Source organism: Nelusetta ayraudi, unplaced genomic scaffold (assembly GCF_046127955.1).
Source record: "Nelusetta ayraudi isolate G7.1 ecotype Tasmania unplaced genomic scaffold, CSIRO-AGI_Nayr_v1 ptg000059l, whole genome shotgun sequence".
Classification (NCBI taxonomy): Eukaryota; Metazoa; Chordata; class Actinopteri; order Tetraodontiformes; family Monacanthidae; genus Nelusetta; species Nelusetta ayraudi.
The window spans coordinates 2,174,722-2,184,524 of record NW_027466109.1 but is presented as its reverse complement, the minus strand read 5'-3'; positions in this window follow the sequence as shown (position 1 = coordinate 2,184,524).

Below are 9,803 nucleotides of genomic sequence, written 5' to 3'. Positions count from 1 at the left end.
CACTCTGAACGGAGCCTGTCTCCGGTAGCTAGCTGTCACTCCGTGCACGCCGCTTCCCTAGAGAAATAAACCTGGCGCAATTAATCCGAAGGAGGTGAAGAAGGAGGAGGAGGCGGTGGAGGTGCTCTCCTCCGCTCCTCCGCGCGTCCAAGGAGGAGGCTCGGGAGGCGTTTCTCTCCGCGGTGCGCGGACCTTACCGCGGGCTTCCAGTCCTCCGTGTCCGCCCGGCAGGTCGGTGGGTCCGGGTCTCCAGCTCTGCGTCGCCGCCAGCGGAATTAGTTTCTACATTCGGTTCTCTAGCTTTATGATATTACATAAACTCATACAGCTAGATAACCAAAGAGAAAAACTAACCCAGGTCTCTTAAAGGGGCCGCAGCAGCAGCCGCCTCCGCCGCCGCCGCCGTCTTGGAGCTGCCTGTGTTGTGGTCACATGGAGCCATTGCATTCCGCCTGCATGCACGCGCACGTCTCTCTCTCTCTCTCTCTCTCTCTCTCTAGCTCTCTCTCTCTCGCTCTCTCTCTCTCTCTCTCTCTCTCTCTCTCTCGCTCTCTCCCTCCCTCTCCCTCTCTCTTTTTCTTCTTCTACGCTCTTTGCACGCAAGTGCGAGCAGGCACATCACGCTGCCAAACCGTGTCCGCCCCGTTCCGCGGCTGCTTTTACGCGCCAAGCGCAGCAGCAGCAGCAGCTGCTGCCCCTGTCACTTTAAAAAGTCCACGGAATGGGAAGCAGCGATGGAACATGGACCTCCATCGCCGGTGAAAATCAGCGGCTGCCGGCCAGATTCTCTTGAGTGAACGCTGTTGTCATTCATTCATTCATTCATTCATTCATTTCATCTTTTCGGGAAGGTGAAGTCATGCAAGCAACGGGAAGAGGATGACACATTCCTCTGTCATCGTGCAAGAAGCAGGAAGGGAGTGATACATCTCCACTAATAAAAGCACTACCACACGCATCCACCTGACTGAGGACACCACCGTAAAGACTCCCTATAGCCAGAGCTCCTGGTTAGTTAGGTAGGTAGTTAGGTTACAGTGTCCAACAACCTTCCGCCTGCAGGAGAAACCAGCGCACTATCAGGCCTCCGCTGCGCTGCTGTTGGAAATGCCACCTCCCATCGACCCATTTCGCGCAGTTTTCCCGCGCTGAGTGGATTAATCCGCGACTTGCTTGAGAGAGTGACAAACTAGAACACAGGCCCGACGTGTATGGGAACATACGGGCGCGGCTAAAATGTCAACAGCGTGATCAAGTGCAGCCTCTCGGCTTTGGATGTCACCTCGCAGCTACTTTGGGTCAAGTTCGGTGGCGGACTGACAGACATAGTGAAGTGGGACGAACTACAAGCCTGCACGAAGTGGTTTAGTGCAAGTGAAATTTCACTGCAGGAAAAAAATAAAATGGAACAAAGAGTCACGTTGACACGTTATAATAAACATTATTCTGGTCTATGTAAATATTACAGGCAAAAAAAAAAAAGAGAGAGAAATAAAACATCCACGAACAAAGCGTGAATATTTAATCGCACAATATACTCAGGGGTGAATGTAATCACTCAAAAAGACTGGGTGCCACGAATGACTGCTTAGGATAAACAAGGTATCTTCCTTTGGAAAAAAAAAAAAAAAAAAAGCCCAAAACAAAACAAAACAAAAAAAACAGCCAGCAGGCTCTGAATCAGCCGTGGTGCCCAGCGCTCCTCTGCCCTCCGCCAGTGTGGGATGCAGACACGCGCGAGGACAAAGCCACCACCAGGAATTTCACACCTCTCCTCGCAACGAGGACCAGAGTCCATGTGACGGCCGACAAGTGCGGCGGCAATAGCGCACTAGCGCGCGCCCCGTCAGATGTGGGACGCCGGAGAGCCGCCTGGGGGGGCCTCCGGGTCCGGCTGCTGCTGCTGCTGCCGCTGCTGCTGCTGCTGCTGCCGTCGCCGCCTCGAGGAGAAGCGAGGAAGAGAAACGAGGAGAAGAAGAAACGCCACGTGCACAGAAATGAGCCCTGCTCACTATAGCTCACGCAAGCACGCACGCATGCACGGGCAGGCGTCCTTATATGTATGTATAAGCGGTGTGGAACATAAGGGAAATGATAAAGCGCCACTGGGAGGTGGTCCAAAGCGCGCAAAGCGAGCGCACCGTGATGCAGGAGCTGGCCAGCGTCCAAAGCCCGAGCTGCGCCGACACCTGGCTGCAGGCCCTGCATGGGCAGCATCTCACAGCCACTCTGCAAACACTGACTGCCACTGGCCGTAAAATGTGTTTTAGCGGCACTCTGCATTAATAAAAGGGCCACGAAGCTCGTCCTTATAAAAAAAACAAAAAAAAAAAACAAACAGATAAAAATTAAAACAAGAAACACTTAAAAAGAGGGTCACCCGCACCGAACGATGGACAGGTTGTCCTCGCGATGATGGCTCCAAGATGCGCCACATCCATATTTGAATACATTCATTTACAGATGATGTATTCAAGTGGTTTGTTTGGGAAATGATAAAAGGCATTACAAGTCTCACTGGCACCGAAACATAAAGACTTTTATTCTGGCTATATTTAAGGCACGTGACAAGCTAGTTCATTCCATTTAGTTTTACACAACAACTCGGTCTATATGCTAAAACACACTCTCCCCCTCTCTTTCTCTACCTCTCTCTCTCGCCACACAACACACACACACACACACACACACACACACACACACACACACACACACACACACACAAAAACACATATAATATAGCCTATACATATAATAAAAATTCCCACAAAATTATGAGGTCTGCAAATTAAATTTGAAATAAGGAGCCACGACTGTGTGCGTGTGTGTGTGTGTGTGTGTGTGTGTGTGTGTGTGTGTGTGTGTGTGTGTGTGTGTGTGTGACCTACTAAAATGTTCTTCCTGATTTGAAATTCAATCAGTCCATGGCAAAACGGTGAGACTGCTCAACTGGAGAAATATATCAGAAGGATTTAACATTTTGAGGAAAAGTGAGGAAAATAAACAGACGCTTCTGCGAGCGGCAACATTTCAGGTACAGTAGGAAATATTTTCCCGTCTAATAAGTTTTGTGTACAGACATATGTTAGCTATATGGACATATTTTTTAATTCGAAATAATGTCAACCAATATACACTGGCATACATTCTAGTGTTATATCTTATATGACGTATGACATGGCTAATAAGTGGAGTGTGGAGTTAACGTGTTGTTGGTTCTGGAAAAATAACTGTCTTTCATCTATCGCCACAGTGCGTGTTTCGTGCTGTACACCGAGACTGATTAACGGCGAGTCTGCCTTTCATCAGACTCACGCGAACGTGAACACGCCCCTGCCTACGTCACATCCTGTCGTACAGTACAGACGGAGGTGTGCATGTGAGACTGAGCACCACCTCGCACACGTTTTGGTGGCGGTCAGAGCGGCGACCGATTTGCCTACAAATCTGTCTACAAAGCCCATTTAGATTGTTGATCATGGTTTAAACGTGATCCCTTTCTTGTTTTCAACACGTTCAAAAAGAAAGATTAAAGAGGCGGAAATTTCGGTAAGCACAGTTAAGAGTTGTATTATTAATAATTTCTTGTTTCTCAAGATAAACAAATCCAACTACATAAAAAAATCTCGTATTTAACAGTTATTAAATCTGCAATTATTACAAAGGTATTTGATCTCAGGCGCTGACTGTAAAAAAAAAAAAAAAAAAAAAAAAGGAGGAGGAGACGCGGTAGTCACTGTCCTTGGTGCTGAAACGAACCATAGAGCTCCACGGTGCTCAGAACATTTAGGAAAACATATAATATATATTTATAAGTAAAATTAAAATCCAAAACTGATGATTTGACAAAAATGTAGGTCGGTGTTTTATATATTTGGGAAATAAAATCTACATGGATGTCACTTACATCAGCACTGAACCTACAAAGACAGATTTGTAAAAACAAATAAAAGAATAAAATAAAAAGGTTGTTCATAAAAACTCAGGTGTTATTACTTATGAATACATTTCTATTTTAACAGATGTCGTATTATGATTTGTAGAATTATATTTATATCCCATTTTCAATTGGTGATGTAAACTATTATCATGACCTATATATGCTAATGTGTGTAAGGTAAATGTACACAAGTTCTTGTAATATTGTAGAAATACAGCAAATTCAGTTCTATGATTTAAAAAAAAACAACAATTGCAAAAACAACATCAGTTTGGCTATAAGCTTCCTGTAAATTGAATTTAAAGAAGTGCTACACCTGTTGCTCTGCGGAAAGAAAGAAAGACAGAAAGAAAAAAGAAATAAAGAAACAATAAGAAACAAAGTAAGGAAAGAAAGTAAGGAAAGTTTTTTTCATATTGATCTAATCATTAATTGGAATCATTTTAAAATGTAAATTTTTGAATTTAAATAAATTTAAATAGAAAACAAAAATATGGGATTTCAAAAAATAATTTGACAGAAACTAGAAGGCGTTCAAAACAAACATAGCAACACTTTCCAAACTCATTGAATGCTTATTCTGCTATTTTGCAGGTCCCATTCAGTCTTTTTTCTCTCTTTAGAAAAAACTTAAACTGCCAACACAAGAAACAGGATGAAAGTGTTTTCTTGTGAGAATTAGAAAAGCTCTCTATTAAGCTGCACAGAAGCTTGATGAATTAATTTCACACTGTTGCTCCGGAGAAGATTTTTTTCCACCCACAAACAAGTGACTTGGGAAAAAAAAGACAGAATGAAAGGATAAAGAAAAAAAAATCGCTCTGAGAGAGAAAAGAAAAAAAAAGTCAACATCAAGTTCAACAACGTGCTGGTGCTCATTAGCATCACAATGCTGTCTGGGAGCACACCAGTCTTCTTAACAAGAGGCTCTGGCGTCAAGTCCCTCCACCTCCCGGCCAAAGGAACATTTTCCCAGGCTCTGCTAACAATCACACAACTGTTTGCTGTATAAACGGCACTCAGCCCGCCTCATCAGTGCACGCTTGCCGCTAATGTGGGACGGAACAGGCTGCCGCCGCTAATCAGTTCGAGGTGCATCGACGTTTGGAAGAGCACTGACTCACTGAGGCCATGTGCCGAAGCCCACCAAAAAAGTTGTCGTATTCTAGATTTTTAAGTTATAGAATAAACATGTATTATTATTATTATTATTATTATTATTATTATTATTATTATTATTATTATTATTATTGTTAATAATAATAATAATAATAATAATAATAATAATAATAATACAAAATACAAAATATACACATACACTGATGCACCGTAAATAGATATACAAATGTTATACTTACAGTGAACAGAATATATCCCGCATCTCCATTTCAAGTCCATTTAATATTTTCAACGCGAGTTTCTGCCATCGCCTCTAAACTCTAAGTCACACCAAGGTCCATGAGGGAGGAAAATGAGCACAAAAAAAGCCAAAAACGTCGCCGTCTGACCGAGAGTAACAACCTGCCATTGCGAGGCGCGGTGCTTCGAAATAAAAATTTAAGATCAAAATTAAAATGAAAACAAAACAAAACAAAAAACACAAAAGAAGAAGCGCCGCCGTTTCTATCGCTTCTCCTGCAGCCGAAGTCAGGCACCGAGGCCGGGGCTCCGCTCCGGCATCCCCGCATCTCTTCCTCTGCGGTCACGGATGACAGTGTGTGCGGATCTGCTGCTGCTGCTGCTGCTGTGCGCGCCGGTCCCCTCCCTCCTCCCGCCCTCTCTCTCCCTCTCTCTCCCTCGCTCTCTCCCTTGCTCTCTCTTTCTCCCCTCCCACCCTCTCACTCGCTCAATCTCTGTCGCTCTCTCTCTCTCTCTTTCTCTCTCTGTCCCTTTCTCTCTCTCAGACGCGCAGCGCCCATGCAGGCAGACGACGTGCACCGAAACTCAAACATATTTCGCCTCCATTAGCCTATGCACTGACCATTGTGAACTGCCCTCCTATTGTTCTGGGAGGGAAGGAAGGACGCTTCTCCCTCTTTGGTTGCAGCCAGCATCTGCCTATTTTTTTTTGGGGGGGGGGGGGGGATTGCAGGGATGGAGGTGGTGTGGTGTGGTGTGGTGGAGCGACGTGCTGCAACCACAGAGCAATTGAAGAAGAAGAAGAAGAAGAAGAAGAAGAAGAAGAAGAAGAAGAAGAAGAAGAAGAAGAAGAAGTCTGTCTTTGGGGGCGTTTTTTTTGTTTTTAGTGCAAAAATGCATCTGACGTGTCTAACGTGAAACACCTTGTTGACGTCACCACTCGTGCACCTGCGTCCCCGACGGCAGCTTTTGGACCGTGAAAGCAGCACACAGGCACACAGGCACACAGGCACAGGCACACAGACAGACAGACAGACGCTGCTGGGCTGAGCTCCAGACCTGCAGTATGGCGGGCTCGAGCACGCAGGCGCCTCACGATCGAACACGGGACCGCACACAGAGACCCGGGAAGCGGCAGGTCCGCACGGGGAGACGCGCAACGGCCACACATGCAGGAGGAAAAGGAGGAGGAGGAGCGCGCTGAGCCGTTGCCGCAGCCACGGGACGCACGTCGCTGCTTCAACCAGCGCGGCTGCATGGCTGCGTCGCCCAGTCACGTTGCTTTACGTGCCGCGTGCGTAAAGGGAGGCGAGGTTCACAAAGCCAATCCCTCCTCAACCCCCCCGCCCCCCCCCCCAAAAAAAATAAATAATAATAATAATAATAAAAATAAATAAATAAATAAATAAATAATAATAATTCGATGATGAATTTGGGTCAATTGTAAAATATATACAGCAAATATTATAAATGCATCATGCAGAGCCGAGGAGAGTACAGAAGCGTTTTTTGTACGTGCTGACGTCACGACCGGTGATTCCAGGCATATCATCCAATCTGTCTGGGTGAGGAAATCACTGACTGAGGCTATAAATTAGTGAGCCACACCGGGTTATTATTTTTTTTTTCCTCCCTGAAAAGTAAAACCTCGGCATCTTTATATACCAAAGAAGAAAAAAATATTGGTTCACATCTTCTCCAGAACTGATTTTTTGTTAAAATAAAAAATACTATTAGGACTACTGCTACTACTGCTATATAATTAATTAATTCAATTAATTAATGAATAGTCATAAAGAAGAAGAACACAAATTATGAGGATAAGAATCAGAGCAAGAACATAAATACGGTTAAAAACATTGAATTTATTTTCTAAAAATATTTTTGGATTATTTCAGATTTGATAACTTTACCTTCAGAATATAAAAATACAGACATGTTTTTTAATATCTTCAAATATATTTTGTCTCATATTTCTGCCCGTGTGTTGAGAGCCGACACATCAGTCATGCCACTAAAAGTCTAATCTGAAGCACCGTATGTAAATCTCGGGCCCATGCGCCTCATAAGCCCTCCACTGGAGGGTTAGCTTTTGGCAACATTAGACACTATAGTGAGCTTATTATGTGGTACCATAAAAGCATAACTCATTGCAGAAAAAGGATTATTACCGGCGGTGATGGTGGGGGGGGGGGGTCGCATAATGTATAAGACCACCGGAGCTAAATACTGACACCTATTGGTTGAAAAGCAGCAGTGACACTCCGGCCTGTGCAACGTGTGATTGGCCTGGATTCACATCAAAAAGCTCCAAACCGGCTTTTGGAAAATTAACATCGGTTTTTAAAAGAGCCGCAGCCTGATGAAGAAGTGCGTGTGCGTGTCGACTGAGGTCAAACTGAGGCAGGACGTTTTGAAGGAAGTTGTGACGATTTTAACCCGTCGACAGTAGTTCTCGGATTTATTTATTCGAGAAGAATTGCAAAATGTGACAAAAATGGTTATGATCCACGAAGAAAAGAGGAATATTAATTAGAATATTCAAACAATATTAATCCCCTTTGAAAATGTGTGGCGCTCTGAGAAAGTAGGTTAAAGGCCTACGTGATGATGCTGAGAAGGAGAAATGGTTTTATAATGGTAGTTTTTGCGAAATCGCTGGTTTTACAAAGAGAAAAATAACTAAATTCATTTAGTTGTAAACATTCAAATTTTTTTGAGCAAAAATCAGTAAATTGCAAGTAAATGAAAGCAAATAAAACGTTTAAACACCGAGCCATCTTCAACTTGACCAGTACATTTTGTGGTAGCTGGACCCTTTTTGAATAAAACAACAGAAAATGTTGCTTTGTTAGTTTGCTTGTTTGTTTTTTTATTGCTCCAACAAGACAGTATATCATAAAAAAATATATTTTCAACACGAGCCACGAAACTGGCATTTTCACAATTTCGATTTTTTTTTTTTTTTTTTTTTTTTTTAGAATAACTGTTAAAAATATTTTAATGTTTGACTTACTGCAGCTAATTTTGTCCAGAAATCTGAAATAATCTGTGTTTCTTAATTCAAAGTCAGATTCTCTTGACTTGTGACGTTAATGGTGGTTTTATTTGAAGGTTAGTAGGCCTGTTGGATGAATAACTCGGTCAGACTCGAGCAATACACTTCACTGACCAAAATAAAATAAAACCCTTCTTTATGTGTATTTCTGCTTGTTTTCTTACTTTATTTGGGTTTTCTTCAGCAACAGTGATTTCACTGTTTCACTAAAAGTTAATGTTTTCCCCAATACAGGTTTACGAAAGCATTATTTAATTTGACAGTGATGTATTTCGTTTTGTGAAAAGATGAGAATAACAAAAAAGACAAGAGGTTTATATATATGATATAAATATATATGAATATCTATACACAGTATAAATAAATAATGTATTATAGCTTATTTTTCTTTATATTTGTTAATTCTATATTTTGTTTGGTGTCTCATTATAATTATAATTCTGATAATCAATCATAAAAAAATGTAGATAATAATAATAACAATAACAACAACAACAACATGTATTGTGCTTACAAAGATAAATTATAACTTTAAAACTGTAGGTTTTTTTTTTTGGTCGAAGTTCCATGTAACGTGCTCTCACTTTACACGTCAAGACATTTGCCCAACATGTTTTTATGTTTTTATGTTAATACTGCTGCGACATGTCATGCATGACCACACTGAGTCCTCCACAGTTCACTTGTCTATAACTGACCAATTGAAGTGGCCACTTCTGGGAATTATAATGGGTCCTCTTCAAAGGGCCTCGATGTGACACGGGAACATGAAGGTGTCAGAGGTCACACATGAAAACTGATGGGTGCAAATACTTCTTCTTTCCTCTGGCACGCTCTTAAAGCTCATTAAAGCTCATTTTAATGTCTTGCATTTTTGTGACGATTGAGTCTGCTTTCATTTATGAGTTAAGTGATTTTTGCAAATGATTTGTCATCTTTAGATTCAAATAAATTCTAATATTGCAAGTCATTTTTTTTTTTTTTTTTACCACATTTAACCGGAAGTTGTAATCCAGTTGTAGCATCTCAAGTGATCCCCCCCCCCACCCCCTCCCTGAATTTTTATATTTTATACACTACTCTAGTCTTCCGTCTACTCTGGTTTTATTGCAACACGCAATCTAATTCAAAAAGACGTTTGGTTGTGATTCATATGTTAAAAAGAAAGAAGCCAAATTACATGTTGAACATTTTCTTGATGGATTCAAATGGAAGGAAAACATTGATTTCTACTGGGTTTTTTTTGTTTGTTTGTTTTTTTAAATGACTTTGATGACAACTTTTCAAACTCAGCAATCTAATGTAAGTAATTCGATGAAGTTGAGTAGAAACTCTGGATATACCCAATACTTGCGCATAAAAACAAACACTCCGGTGAAATCAAATTTGAACAAGCTATTAGCTTTTGGGAGACGAAGACAAACACCTTCCAGAACCATCTGAGTA